This window comes from Lolium perenne, chromosome 5 (assembly GCF_019359855.2).
Source record: "Lolium perenne isolate Kyuss_39 chromosome 5, Kyuss_2.0, whole genome shotgun sequence".
Lineage (NCBI taxonomy): Eukaryota > Viridiplantae > Streptophyta > Magnoliopsida > Poales > Poaceae > Lolium > Lolium perenne.
In genome coordinates, this window is record NC_067248.2 from 151,458,836 (window position 1) to 151,473,175 (window position 14,340).

General features: G+C 44.1%; 1 long non-coding RNA gene across 3 annotated transcripts; it reads right to left on the bottom strand.

Annotated features, from left to right (window-relative positions):
• Positions 1-1,764: 1,764 nt before the first annotated feature.
• On the bottom strand, positions 1,765-6,294 carry LOC127300257 (uncharacterized). 3 transcript variants are annotated; one of them, XR_011745101.1, is made up of 4 exons: positions 5,574-6,294; positions 4,468-4,567; positions 3,257-3,713; positions 1,765-2,239 (listed from the first exon to the last, which is right to left on the bottom strand). It is a non-coding gene; the product is annotated as an uncharacterized lncRNA (long non-coding RNA). The 3 variants fall into 3 exon arrangements; XR_007851024.2 differs by having other exon boundaries at positions 4,468-6,294; XR_007851025.2 differs by having other exon boundaries at positions 3,257-6,294.
• Positions 6,295-14,340: the final 8,046 nt, after the last annotated feature.

Sequence of the window (14,340 nt, forward strand, 5' to 3'; positions counted from 1 at the left end):
TATGTTGATGATATGTTGATTGCTACCAAGAGAAAGAAAGAGATCACTACTTTGAAAGCATAATTAAGTAATGAATTTGAGATGAAGGATCTTGGTGCTTCTAAGAAAATACTAGGTATGGAAATTACAAGAGACAGAAAATTTAGTGTGTTATTTCTTAGTCAGCAAAATTACATTCAGAAATTTCTTCATTGTTTTAATAAGCATGATGCAAAGTCTGTTAGTACACCAATTGCTTCCCACTTCAAATTGCCAGCATTGCAGTGTCCTAGTACTGATGAAAATATTGAGTACATGTCACGAGTTCCATATTCTAGTGCTGTTGGTTCCTTGATGTATGCCATGGTTTGTTCTCATCCTGATTTATCATATGCTATGAGTTTGGTCAGTTGATACATGGCTGATCCTGGTAAAGAACATTGAAAAGTTGTTCAGTGGATTTTCAGATACCTTCGTGGCACATCCAAAGCTTGCTTGAAGTTTGGCAAGACCGGTGAGGGACTCGTAGGCTATGTGGATTAAGATTTTGTTTCCGATTTGGATAAGAGAAGATCTCTCACAGGTTATGTGTTCATTATTGGTGGATATGCTGTGAGTTGGAAGGCAACGTTACAACCTGTTGTTGCCCAATCTACGACCGAAGCAGAATATATAGCAACTAATGAAGCTTGCAAAGAGTCTGTTTGGTTGAAAGGTTTGTATGCTGAGTTTTGTGAAGATGATTCTTGCATTAACTTATTTTCTGGCAGTAAAAGTGCAATATACCTTACTAAAGATCAAATGTTCCATGAGAGGACAAAGCACATTGATATCAAGTACCATTATGTTCGCGACATTGTTGCTCAAGGTAAACTGAAGGTATGCAAGATAAGTACTCATGATAATCCTGTTGATATGATGACAAAGCCAGTTTCTGTTTCTAAGTTTGAGCTTTGCTCGAGCTTGGTTGGTATAACTGTTTAGCTCAAGTGGTTGTTGGCGCTAGCAAGTGTTTTTCTTTGTTGTTCAGGAGATTGTTGAAGTTCATGCTACAAGATGGAATTTGTCTCAAGGTGGAGTTTGTTGTATTGTGATCCAAATTCATATACTAAAGGGAGGCTAACTTCTGACGAGCGGAGCGATGCCTAGGGTTCATCAGATTATAAGATATCACACGACGTTTGTAAACACTCCCCGATATAGTGAAGTTTTGCTGGCTGGCACCCGTGGGCTTTACCTCTCTTTGTTGGAGAGGGTTTTCCACGTTAAAATCTTGTGTCCCCCGCGTGTTTTCTTGTTTCGTTCTTCGTTATTTGCTTGTCACTTTTATAACAGTCCCACCGATATCCCTACCGATCTAGGGTTCTAGCGCGTGCCGACGGGAAGCTCTGCCATAGCCGCCACCGCACGCTCACACCACCGCCGTCGCCATCATGTCGGCGTCCGGAGGTTCCACCTCGAAGGGAGAAGGTACACCGTCTCTCTTTCTCGTTCTATCTCTCCCACACACTGTACAAGTCCAGTTCTTTACAGTGATAGTATAATACCAGCATTAGATCTAGAATAGTCGATCCTAGAGTTTAAACAGTTGTCTGTCGTGAGATGATGCTACTGCACCACTAGCCACATGAAGAATCTACAGCTAGGAGGCACCTTCGACTTCCAAATCGCATACTAGAAGGACCTCGCGCGCGTTGCTGCACGCGTTTTTGTTATCGTCACAAAGTCTATACACTCACTCAATCTAATTTAATGAACATTCTTATAATGCATCAGACGAAATAGTAAAGTAATCTATCTAATTTAGTGAACATTCTTCTCTATCTTAGACTTACAATTTTCTGTTTTGGAAAGTAGAAAGTGTGAAGAAAAATAATATTGAGCAGAAAAAGCAGATGGTCAGATAGCAGTTGGTCAGATACAAATATACAATGATCTTTATTGTATCTAAGCTCTGCCATGCTATTATATGAAAATTTACAAAGAACTGAAGTGCTAAGGATGACTACACTTGCACCAATTTTCAGACCTTGAGCGGGCAGACCAGCCAGTTTGAATGTGTAAATGATAAGAGCATTTGTCAAGTACATGGCACATTCATCTGCAATAGCTTCAGTTTGCAAGGCATCAAAAGCAAGGGGTGTCTACCTTGAAGCAGGATCTATAACACATCCACTATCATCTCTGATAGTCACACCCTTGCTAACTGTATCATCAGAACCATCAACGCTATATGCCACCTCTTCAAAATTTCCTTGACCTGGCCATCGTTCTCAATCATTAAAATTTGCGTGGGTAGACTGAAGAGAACTCACAACAACTTATGTTTTCGTGGCAGCACTTGCTATTGGCTTTCACATACTACGCTCTTCTAATGCGTACTGAGTAATGAGCATCCATTTCCGAGCTAATTTCTTACAACTTTTGTCAAGTTAAGTACAAAAGGCCTAAAGTAGGAGCAATAGGATATAACTAAACTAATGGAAAATTGAATAAATCAAATATGACAGTAAAACATCACATGATAAACATGGAACCAGCGGCAAGTTCACTTCGTAAAATTTAAGCACACATATATAAGTATATTATATTATACAATATATCATAGGCAACTATAAATGTTTTGCACAAAAGAAAGTGTGAGGAGCAAAGTACGACAATAAATGTTCTGTGTATTTTGTATCCTACCATATCAATATATGCAAACAAACAAAAAAGAACTGAAGCTAAAACATGACTACCAATTATCATACTTGATGTAATATGCCATCTTAAGATGATGCCGCTTTGTTAACTACAAATCAGAACATAACATAACGAAGTATGGGGATCGTCAAAACATCAAACCATCAAAGAAACAATTTCATTGGCCCGAATCCACTTATTGTGAACATGGATAATTAGGCAGAGTAAGACGGGAATACATGTTGAGAGGGCAATGGAGAACATGGTGATTGCAAAAATGGAATATTTATAGAATATGTTGTGATGCATCATTTCACATGAACATGGCATCCTTAAAGGTATTAGACAATTCATTTCCCCAACATCAAGAACTCTATGAAAATAGGTGGTATGTATCTACCTTTTTCTACTTGTAGTCATGCAGTTTTCTTTAAACTTTTTGTATGTCCATGTCCATAGATGAGTACTAAATCGATATATACAAAAATGACAGCATCAAGAGTAAAAAAAACTGAAACTATATGTAAGGAACCATGGGAACAAAATTAGAGAACTAACTATAATAACAAAGCTGATAGTAGCTATGGTACACCTGTGGGCACAAACTTCAACGTCAATATTTTCACCAGTTGCTTTTTACAGGATTAATTCACCTGGATAACATAAAAGGTTAGGCAGGGAAATACGTGTATACAAAGGAAAGAAAAAAATAACTGAATTTATGCATGTTGCATGTAACAAAAACTGAATACCTCATCGACAGGTTAACACAAATTGAATGATACAGTACAACAATAAGATTTAGTTCAATTAACATTGTACATCTGGAACTATGTGTTATCCCATCAATGGGGAATCAAAGAGAAACCTATCTTAGCAGACCTGAACTGATGAGATGTCATGGGGAGGCAGAGGCTGCTGCCCCCCTTGCATATGATATATCCATCAAACACCGAGTTATTGATGTTTCACAAATCACTAAGGTATGGGAACACTCACGAATCCCTCGAGACCCATCCCGTGCAAAGGAGGCTTTCATCAACTTGTTGCTGAATGATGTAGAATGATATGTGCGTTAGAACAATAAGGAAGTCATTATTTACTTATAAATAAATAAATAAACCCCTTCTGCAGTTTACATGTTAATGAAATTTAGCATGTAGTTTCCCTAAATACCAAGTAATGCTATAAAACGTTCACATTTACCATGTACTAAGAAGATTCTCAATTCCAGGGGAGCTTAGAGTTCTTCAGAGATGAGGGTACCAATATGAGTTGCAGAATGGCAACAGAGTATAATTTTATCAAGCAAAGCAATGAATAATTTCACAACCTTTTTTTAATACGTAGAAGTCTGCGTACACTTTAATAAAATATATGGGAATAAAACTATCTAGTGATCCCTCAGGAAATTTGTAGTTTCGGGTGAAAAACGCATATTCAACATTTTATGGTAGCACAGAAGATAGCATACATCGCTACTACATACAGTCATACAGATAGTTCTCGAAAGGGGAAAGGAAACTCAATTACTATGGATACAACTCTAGTTATTTACACATCGGAAAGCCTCCATGCTTGGGTTAATCTCCTTATTCTATAGCTCGTCTTTAAATTACATATTTCCACCATGATAAGGAAAACGTCGAAGCATCTATATAATTAGTGAACGTCAAAGTAAGTGAAACAAAAAAGCTAAAAAGGTACATTTCCAATGAGTTTGAGAGTGAAGATTTAAACTTTGTTCCTTTTTTCAACACAAAAATGTTGGCAAAAAAATACAATTTGAGGCAGAGTTGCAACCTGTCAAGATTTTGATCTTCGGCTACTGATGGATCACATAGGCAGAGCACATAGCTGGTGGCTTAAAACGATCTTTTAGAGATAATGAGGCGAGCCCAAGCTGATAAAAAAATTGACACAAAAACTAAGTTTAGGCTTAACAATGATTATACGCTGAAAGGAAAATCATGAGTACCAATTTATAATAAAACCACAACTCAGTATGAAGATTCACACTCGAAACATATCCTACCAAACAATATTCCTTACATGTTGGGAGATCAGAAATTAGATCTTTCTACATCTTCTATGTATTTCCATGCCTGTAGGATATGCACACCTATTCTGAAGGTTAACTATCATATCCTAGCAGAGAAAAAAATACTCAAGGGAATAGACAGAAACCGGTAAAAAAAATAGCACAATACCAAGAATTTGTGTATCACACAAGAGGCATCAAAGTAAGTAAATTTCACATGAAAAATAGCTGCGTGACAAAAAAATAATACATTCAAAGTTACCATAAGGAATTACATAGGAAACTCCTCTCGCATAATATAATAAGAACATGAATCTAACAATTTATTTAATTTTGCTGAACAACTTGTTCGCGTATTATTGAACATTTGTGCTCCTCTTGTGGGAGTTAACTGAAGACTGGAAATGCCCCTATTAGCTATGTCATTGCATAAAAGTTGGCACTGTACCAAAATATTCACTTTGTACAGTAAGTGTATGATAAGTCTTTATCGAAAAAAAGTGTATGATAAGTAGGCACCAACACAATAAAACTGCATCATTCTGTTACATCTATGAGAAATCTGCAATCATATACCATGAAACAGAGATCATATATAACTATATATGTGGTTCTCAATTATAAACATACGTTGCCAAGAGACTAAATTACCAGTGTCAGGGTGTCAACTGTCAAGCCTTTGCTGCAGGCAGCATCATCTCTTAGTTGGCATCCCTGCTTTTGTACCAACTACCAAGCATCCAAATATAATCTAGGAATAGGATCACCATAGGGTACATATACGGAGTCAAATTTGCACCGCACGCAGACTATGCCAAAAATAAAAAGAAGATGTAAAAGCAATGATGCAAATAGAAGGGAGCAAGACCTTGAGGGCATCGTTTTCATCCTCAGTGTTACTCAAGACCCTAGCCTTCCCTGGCTCTGTAGGATGACATGTGGCTGCAACATGACTACATGAGCACCTCCGGTTCCTTCCAGCCGCCACCATAGGATTAGCAACCGAGCACCTCCAGCAAGCGGAGGTGAGGACGGCACTCCAAGCGAGAAGACGGCGGGCATGATCGGCGGCGGGGCGGAATCCCTCGTTGCAGGCGTAGAGACTGAGCACGTACACCCGTTCCGGTACTCGAGGCAAGATCAGCTCGGCCGGTACTTGCATAGCAGCTCCACGGCGCAACACCACTCCCCGGAAAATACAGCAGCCACTCAAGATGTGGATCTCCAAGGACATCGAAGAAGACACCGACTCCTGCATCTACCCCTCCGACCTTGAGGTGAGCCCTCTCGCCGCCGATGGCGGATCCTACCAGCCAGAGGTGGATCTCGCGGCCGCGCGCGCTCCGCTTTGTCCCGTACGACGCGGCGTTGTCCACCGTCCGGGCCCTCCAGGGCGCTTCCCACGAGGACCTCCGGCTCCGTGCACGTGGACGATGACGGCGGGGAAGGAGAGCGGCGCGGAGGGTGGGGATGGAGAGACGTGAGCGCGCAGGGACACAAAACGAGGCGGGGGAGCCGGGCCGGCGGCGGGGGACGGTGGGGAGAGGTGGATCGGCAAGTTGGAGACGGGATTGGGCAGTTGGGAGACAGCCCCAGATTTGCTACTACGGAGTACTTGAATCGACACCGTCAATCGAACCGCCTTTTCGGTGGTATACGTGGCTGTGATACCCACGATAATCTATACCTAATAATAAAGGGAGAAGTGTTTCCATGGTTCGGTACTTTTGGTTTCGTCGTCCGTTCGCTTGGTCCGTCCGTGTCGTTAGCTTCGTTCGCTCACGACGCATAGCTGAACGGGACCGTGCTGAAGACGGAGTCCCTGTTGATCTCGAGAGAACGATTTAACGATCCTGCCCACGTACGCCCGATCCTGCGACGTGCAAAAGCAGGGTTTCTCCCCTTTTCCGTTGGTTTCTCTGGAATCTCTTTCTTCGGAGAGTTCAGTGTCTTTCAAATAGCGAAGCTACGCTAGGAGTTCCCACCAGGGCGACGCAGCAGCTGCCTTCTTCCTCCAGCTTATATACCCAGGGAAAACTAGGCCAGATCGAATCTGTATCTCCGCGGTGTGCTGGCCGTCGAGCGCCGCCGTAGTCTCCATGACTTGGACCAGCTTTTCGAGGTGTTGGATACAGTCTGGCACAGCGGCAAGCCGCTGAAGGCGAGCAAGAGAGGCGGCTGGAGAACGCGCTCTTCCTCAGATACTACGAACCTTGGCCATGGGTTGCCCTATCACGGCGGCTGAGCAAGAGGCCGGCGTGTTTGATGCTGTCGTGAGCCTGCAGAAGCTGAGGAACTTGGAGGTCCATGTGCACGACGCGCTCATCTGAGTCACGGAGAGAGGAAGACGCACGTATCATGGCAACAACGACCGGCCATCCCAGCCCCTTCCTCCCGGTCGCCCGCCACGGCATCCAGCCGCAACCAACCCCCCGCGCCGGAACCACCAACCGGAATCCTTTGCTCATTTGGCAAACCGAAGGCAATAAATAGGGCTTGAGATCCTCGACAGAAAACCTAGATCAATTGCAAGTCCCACAGATCGCCACGCGCAAGCGGATCAGGACGCGGTGGTGACGTAGCACGTGAGAGCGCCGAAGAGCACGACCATGTAAAAGATTAGGTGACTATGCCGGACGGCCGACGCAGTCAAACATCCTCAGGTGGCAACATAGAACCCGTGCCTGTCACGTACACGATTCTCCATGGGGAACTTCAGCCACAGCGCGATGTAGGCCGGGCTCAGGGTGTCCCCCGGTTCAGACTTCAGACACATCGCGTGCCGCTCCGGCATGATGCCCCAAGAGTCCGACGTGAAGACCCTGGTTTCAGATACATGGCGTGCAGCGTCGGCATGATACCCTGAGAGGCTGACGTGAAGAGCCCGGTCCGGATGTATCGGAGCGTGGAGCGCGTGGGCGGCAGGAGCGCAGCGAGCCAGCGACACAGAGCAGCATGATGGCCGGCTGGTACACGAGCTGCGCCGACGAAGATGTTGTAGACGGGCGGGTACAAAGAGAAGATGATCATGACATTAACGTATGTGTAATCCATCTAGCGTAAGAGCCGGCTCAAGCGTTGTCAGTAGCTCGCGAGCAGCCGTGCCGCACCGCTCACCACCAGGGACGTCATGGCGCCCAGCATTAAAACCGTCCATGGCCAACGCCCAGCGAGCCACCGAGGTGGCCACACTCCCAAAAGAAAGGACCATGACAGGGTTACTCTCAATCTACTACACATAGCAGTGTATTTTATACCACACCAACAACATGAGAAAACAAGCTACTCAGCTCCTTTCCTTTGGTAAGGTGTATTTTTTCGTTTACTATACAAACAAGGAGTGGTAGAAAATATGATTTTGAACGTAATGGTCCTTTGTATCGTGTGGATCGAAGCCATAATTACTATGCTGGAAATATAATGAAAAATTGGCAAGAGAAACGAGAAGAGGTGGAACAGCGTTGGTAGGCGTCGCCGAGGTCTTGGCCACCTCCTGCTGTACTACGGCGAGAGGGATACGCCCGCCTGCACAAGTGCCGATCGGCGTCACCGCCGTCACGCCACGACAACTCACTTCCGGAGAAGTAGAGAATGGCGGTGCCGGCACCATCGTCCAATGCGAGAAGTCGTTCAACCGTGTGCGTCGCTGGAAGTAACATACCTGGACGGGCAATCATCCGTCAACTAGCTCCAGGCCATGGTGCCAGATATCGATCTGAATATATTTTTGCCTATAGTTCAAGGCGGCAGCTTGCCTGTTTCACACTTCTCTTTTGACATTGATTTGCTTTCTGTATTTGTTCTTCCGATCCATACAGACACATATGCATTGCAGACCGAGTCATTCTTGATTGTTGAGAAAATAATCGCATTACTGATGTCAAGAGTGTGGATGGATTGTTGTTATTGGTGTGTGAAAATTGACATATACTACCTCTGGTCAGAATTAATCGACGCGGGACACTACCAGCTCCATGTGTATTTTGTGCATAAGACCGCGTCAATCTAATCCGACCGGAGGGAGTAGATATTATGGTATATATCAATGCATATTTCCATATTCGCATCATTTTATATTGTCCAAATGGTTTCATTCAAACATACTGATTGTTGATGAAACCATGTCCGAAGTAACCGAAATATCCATAGAGTTGGATTGTGTGCTGCTGAACAAGTTCATTTAGATTTTTATAGGAGGCATAATTTCCATATGATTTTATGTTATTCCATATTGGCCAATCGAATTTATGTACACTTTTGGTAACTGACTAATTTGTTATCCGCATAGATGTCAAAATTTGTTTGGCCCGTTAGCACAATATTCTGTGTGCAATAGTTGTAAGTTTCTTTGGTTTCATATCTTAATTCTAAGGGTGGCATCCACCATCATTAAGTCTGCAATATTATAAGTCAACACAGAGCGAGGGGCTTGCAATCTAATCTTCTTAGGATTAAATATATGTTTGTCATGAATAGGAGAAAACGTGACCACCACCATCAACGAAGGTGACAAAGAAGAGAAGTGTCGACACGAAAGATTTGTTGCGTGGAGTATTTGCCTCTCCCAATACAACGCATGGGCATTTTTACTAGTAAGAAAAAAGGTAAAATCAAACCAGTCGTGTCGCCACCAGATTGGTAAAATCAAACCAGTCGTTTCCCGGAAAACGGCCAAGCAACCACAGGCCAGCGGAACCCTGGGAGCTTAGGGCATCTCCAACCGAGCGACCCATCCCGCGCCCGCGCGTCCGGATGGGTCGAAACGGACAAAACCGCGTCCCAGCGCGTGGACCCATCCCTAAAACGGATGGCCCAGCGCGTCCGGGACGACCCAAACCCGGCCCAAATCTTGGACGGGTTTGCGTGGCCGCGGACGCGAAAGGCTGGTCGCTCGCGTCCTCCCCTTGTCCGCCCTGGCCCGCCTGTCTGCCACCCAAAACACAAGGCCGTCGCACACATCTCCCCACCGCTCCGCCGCCACCCACGGACCGGCGATTTGGGAGCGCGTCGACGCCGGCCATCGTCGTCGAGACGCCGGCAAGCGGGGCGGAAGCATAGGTCGAGGTCCCGCGCTGCTATCGCCGACTCGTAGCAGAGTCGGAGGACGCCGCCGCCGGCGCTGTTGTCCTCTCACCGTCGCGACACCTCCCGCCGTTCGCAGCTGCGCCGTTTCCGCCGGAGGTGAGCTCTCCTGCACCGTCTTTCCAGACCGCAAGTCGGCTGAGACGGCCATGGCTGCAGGTCCCTAGAGAAGCATTTGGATCGCCTCCGCCTGCGAGGTGTTCGTTCAAATGCTCGAACTAAAATGTGTCCTTTTCAGATCATGGTGGACAGCGACGACGAATACTACTTCAAGAACTTCATCGACACGTCGTCGGAAGAGGAGTCCGACGATGATTTTTTCACGGATGCTGCGCTGCTCATCCACGAGCACACTGTCTCGCAAATCCCCGTGTTCCGGGGGTCCTTGCCGGGGCGCGCGGCCGCCTTGGACCGCAAAAGAGAACGCGGCCACGACCAGCTCTACAACGACTACTTCCAACCCACTCCATTGTTCGTGCCGCACTTGTTTCGCCGTCGTTTTCGGATGACCAGGCCGCTGTTCCGCCGGATAATGGATGGCGTCAAGATCTACGACGACTACTTCTGTGCGAAAGTGGATGCAATTGGCAAGGTAGGCCTCTCTTCGTACCAGAAATGCACGGCAGCGATTAGGATGCTCGCATATGGCGTTGCCGGTGATTTCGTAGATGAGTACACGCGCATGAGTGAGTCAACCGGCTTGGAATCGATGTACAGGTTCTGCAGAGCTGTGATCGGTTCGTTCGGAGAATAGTACCTCCGTCAACCTAATGCAGAGGACACAGCTCGTCTGTTGTCGATCAACGCTTCCAGGGGTTTTCCTGGGATGCTTGGCAGCATAGACTGCATGCACTGGGAGTGGAAGAACTGCCCCTTTGGTTGGCAGGGGGCATACAGCGGCCATTCTGAGGGGTGCACAGTCATTCTTGAAGCTGTTGCTTCCCATGACAAATGGATTTGGCACTCATTCTTCGGAATGGCTGGCTCGCACAATGACATCAATGTGCTGCAGCGCTCTCCGGTGTTTGATAGGTTAGCTGTAATATCCCAGGTTTAGAGGCTATAAAATGAGAGAACACCAAAGTGTGCATTGCATTCATGCATAGAAAATCCGGGGAATTTTCGCGCTTTCAAATAAAACTTACCACAAAGAATCGAAGTTTCACTTGACTTGCTGGAAGGGAAGTAGATCATCAAGTCAAGCGCTATAAACTTCACTGTGATCTTTACTAAAACCTTATTTTGGGTAGACATGATTTGATCTATGGATTAGATCAAATGGAATTAGATTTACAACAACACATTCTTTAAGAATCAAACCCTAACTTATTAACACTTAGCAACTACCTTTGTGTGTAATTTAATTCACTTATAAATAAGGTAAACCACAGGGTCTAAAGTGCATAAAAGCCACACATTCTTATTTAAATCATAACTTATTAAATACATGGAATATCATAAAACTAAATCCGTTTACATTACGAATTATAGTTCAAACTATTTGAATAAAATTAACTATGAGTATTTTGAAACTCATATGATCATGCCTTGGTGAAATCAAATCCAACTATTCAAATTTGAGGAATAACCCTCAACTTTGACCTTTTGACCAATATTATAATCTAAATCAAATCAAATATGATATAGTGACTCATCCACAATAATAAAACCATCCACAAGATATTTAGTAGCAAATGCCACTTGGCTATCCAAAAATAAATCATATGAGAGGATAATGATCTTGCCACATAGGATGAAAATATCTACATGACTTGCATTCCAAGCTTTGCCACCTCATGCTCAAAGGATTGCTATGGATGAGGGCATGACAACCAAGCACCTTACTCATCAAACCAACACAAGAGTCACCACCTATGTGTCATGACACTAGAGCTTGCCCAAGTCTATAAATAGAGCCACACCCTTCATCCATTTGATCATCAAGTACCATCATACATGGGGACAAACACCTAGAGCCACTCCATGTTAATTAGCTAGAATCAAGATGAAGAAGCTAGGAGGTGGAGGCATACCACAAGATGCAGGTTTATCATATTTCCTGAAGAACAAGCTACAGAATATTGCAAGGTAGAATCCCTAGGCAAACCATATATTTAGAGGATCATATCATCATATCTTGAGTAGGACCTTAGGCTATTACAAGACATTTAGAAGTGAGAGAGATTATAGATGCTAACCATATCCATGTCTATCCTAGAGAATTTTAGAGTAGTATTACATCTTACTTGTTTAAACCAACCTTTAATCTTGTAGATGAGAGCCATGTTCTATTAGTGAAATATAACCAAAGCTTATGCTCATATTCTAATCCTAGTTGTGTATCACATTAGTGATCACTACTTAAACCCTAGACCACATTTGAATTTCAATCCAAGTATCACTTTGGATTATAAGTAGAACCCTGCCATACCTCATGCCTATTTTATAATTCAAATAGTGAAGCATCACTAAAGAAGAGTATGTAAAACCCTAAACCTTTCACATAGGATCCACTTCACATAAAATGATAGGACTTAATTTGTGTATCATGAATTAACCAATAATGAGCTTAGGAATTAGTCCATGTAATTCAAGCTAGAAATTGCTAAGCAAGATCATTAAACCTAGAGTTTATCCAACCATATGCTTAAACCCTAAGAACTATCATACACATAAAATCATGAACCAATCCCATTTCCTTTACCATTTGTTAAACCCTAACCATAATTAATTTATATGTGAATAATCAATATGGTTAAGCACTTGCAAAATATAAATGTTCACCATTCACATGTTCTCAATTCCACAGGTTGATTCCTAAATTAAATAAGAATTGAGATGAACCTTAAAATAATATCTATTTGAATATTAACTTGTGCTTTATAAGAACTAAAGTTAATGAATTATAAATGGTTGTTTAAAAGCAAAACAATACAGTGAGTAACAGTATCAAATTGTTGTGATATTTAAATAATTTAGGACCTGCCAAAAACAAACAGAAATCAGTTTGAATTCAAATATCAAATTCAAACCAGAAAATAAAAACAGAAAATAGAAAAGAGAATAAGAGAGAGAGGGGCTTACGGCTTACCACCGTGGACCGTCGCAGCCCAGACCGCAGCCCATGGACAGCCCAGCCTTGGCCCAGCACCGCAGCCCAGTCCAGCCCACGGACACTTACCGTTTCGTCGCTGGCACAAAACAAGACGAGGGCGTCGTCTTCCTCCACGGCGTCGACAGCGCAGCGAGGAACGGCGGCCACGTCCTCGAAGCCGATAAGGATGCCCCGGACGCCAACGAAGCTTCCAGAACCCTCCACTATCTCTCTCGCGTCCGAGTCTATCCGTTCGCATCAAGATTCACGCCCACACTCAGCTCACCGTCGCCGTTGCATCTCGGCCAGTACCGCCGGCGAGCCAACGAACCAGACCTCGCCTTGCCCTATAAATATGCCTAGAGCACCGCCAGAAACCCTAGCATCTTGCCGCCCATCCATTTCTTCCCAGAACCTCTCTATCTCTCACATTCTTCCGCGTCGTCGCCGGCGTCGAGGAAGAATCCGACGATGGAAGCCACCCCAGACTCAGGCCGCATGGTCGAGGAGGTGCGCCTCGCGCGTAGGCCATCCGGGAGCAAGCACGCATCAAGAGGAGCTCGGAGCCAGGGAATTTCACCGTTCCCTTTCACTCGGGTTCGCCGGAAAATGGTCAATCGCCGTCGTCTCCGGCGGTCATCGACGCCATCGACCGCACCAAAGATGTTCCCGGTGAGTTTGCGCATCTGTTGGACCAACTCTCGCTTCCTAGCTCGCATCCTAGTTTCATTTTGCGTTTTGGCCGGAGCTCGCCGCCGCAGACCTCGTTGCGGAGCTAGCTCCGGTGACCATTTCGAGGGGCGCTGCCACCGCAGATTCGCCACCGTCTTCTCGTTCGAACGCAACAAGCCGCTCGTCCCGGGAGCCCTAAATCGTCGCCGATGCTCATCTCTCGTCGCCGGCATTGAGCCGACGGCGAGGTCGACGTGGGCGTTGGGTCCCCCGTAAGTCGTTTGACTTAGTCTTCGTCCACCTGGCAAGATATCGTGTCCTATGGCCCACTAGTCAGTGGCTAGGGTTAGCTCCGTGCATCGGGTAGGTTTAGTATTTGTTAGTTATTTCAAATTCCGGTAAATATCAAACTTTGCAAAATCATATAAATTTCATTTCAACTCAGAAAAATATAAATAATATATCAAAATGCTCACAAAAATAAACTCTATTCAAATAAAATATAAAACAAAAATGTGTGTCAAAATAAAAATTCACTTATTTTTAACCTTATTAAATATGCCATTTCAATTATTTAAAATACAATTTGAATTCAATAATTAGTGAAATTTCAAAATTTAATTTTAACTATTCAGTAACTAAGTAAAATGTTAAGATTAATTTTACTTATCATATTTACATTAACTTAATTATTAGTGGTAATTCATAAACCCTAATTTGCAAATTACCATTTTCTTTAAATAGTAATAACTCAAGAAAATATTATAAGCTAATATTATTTTGATAA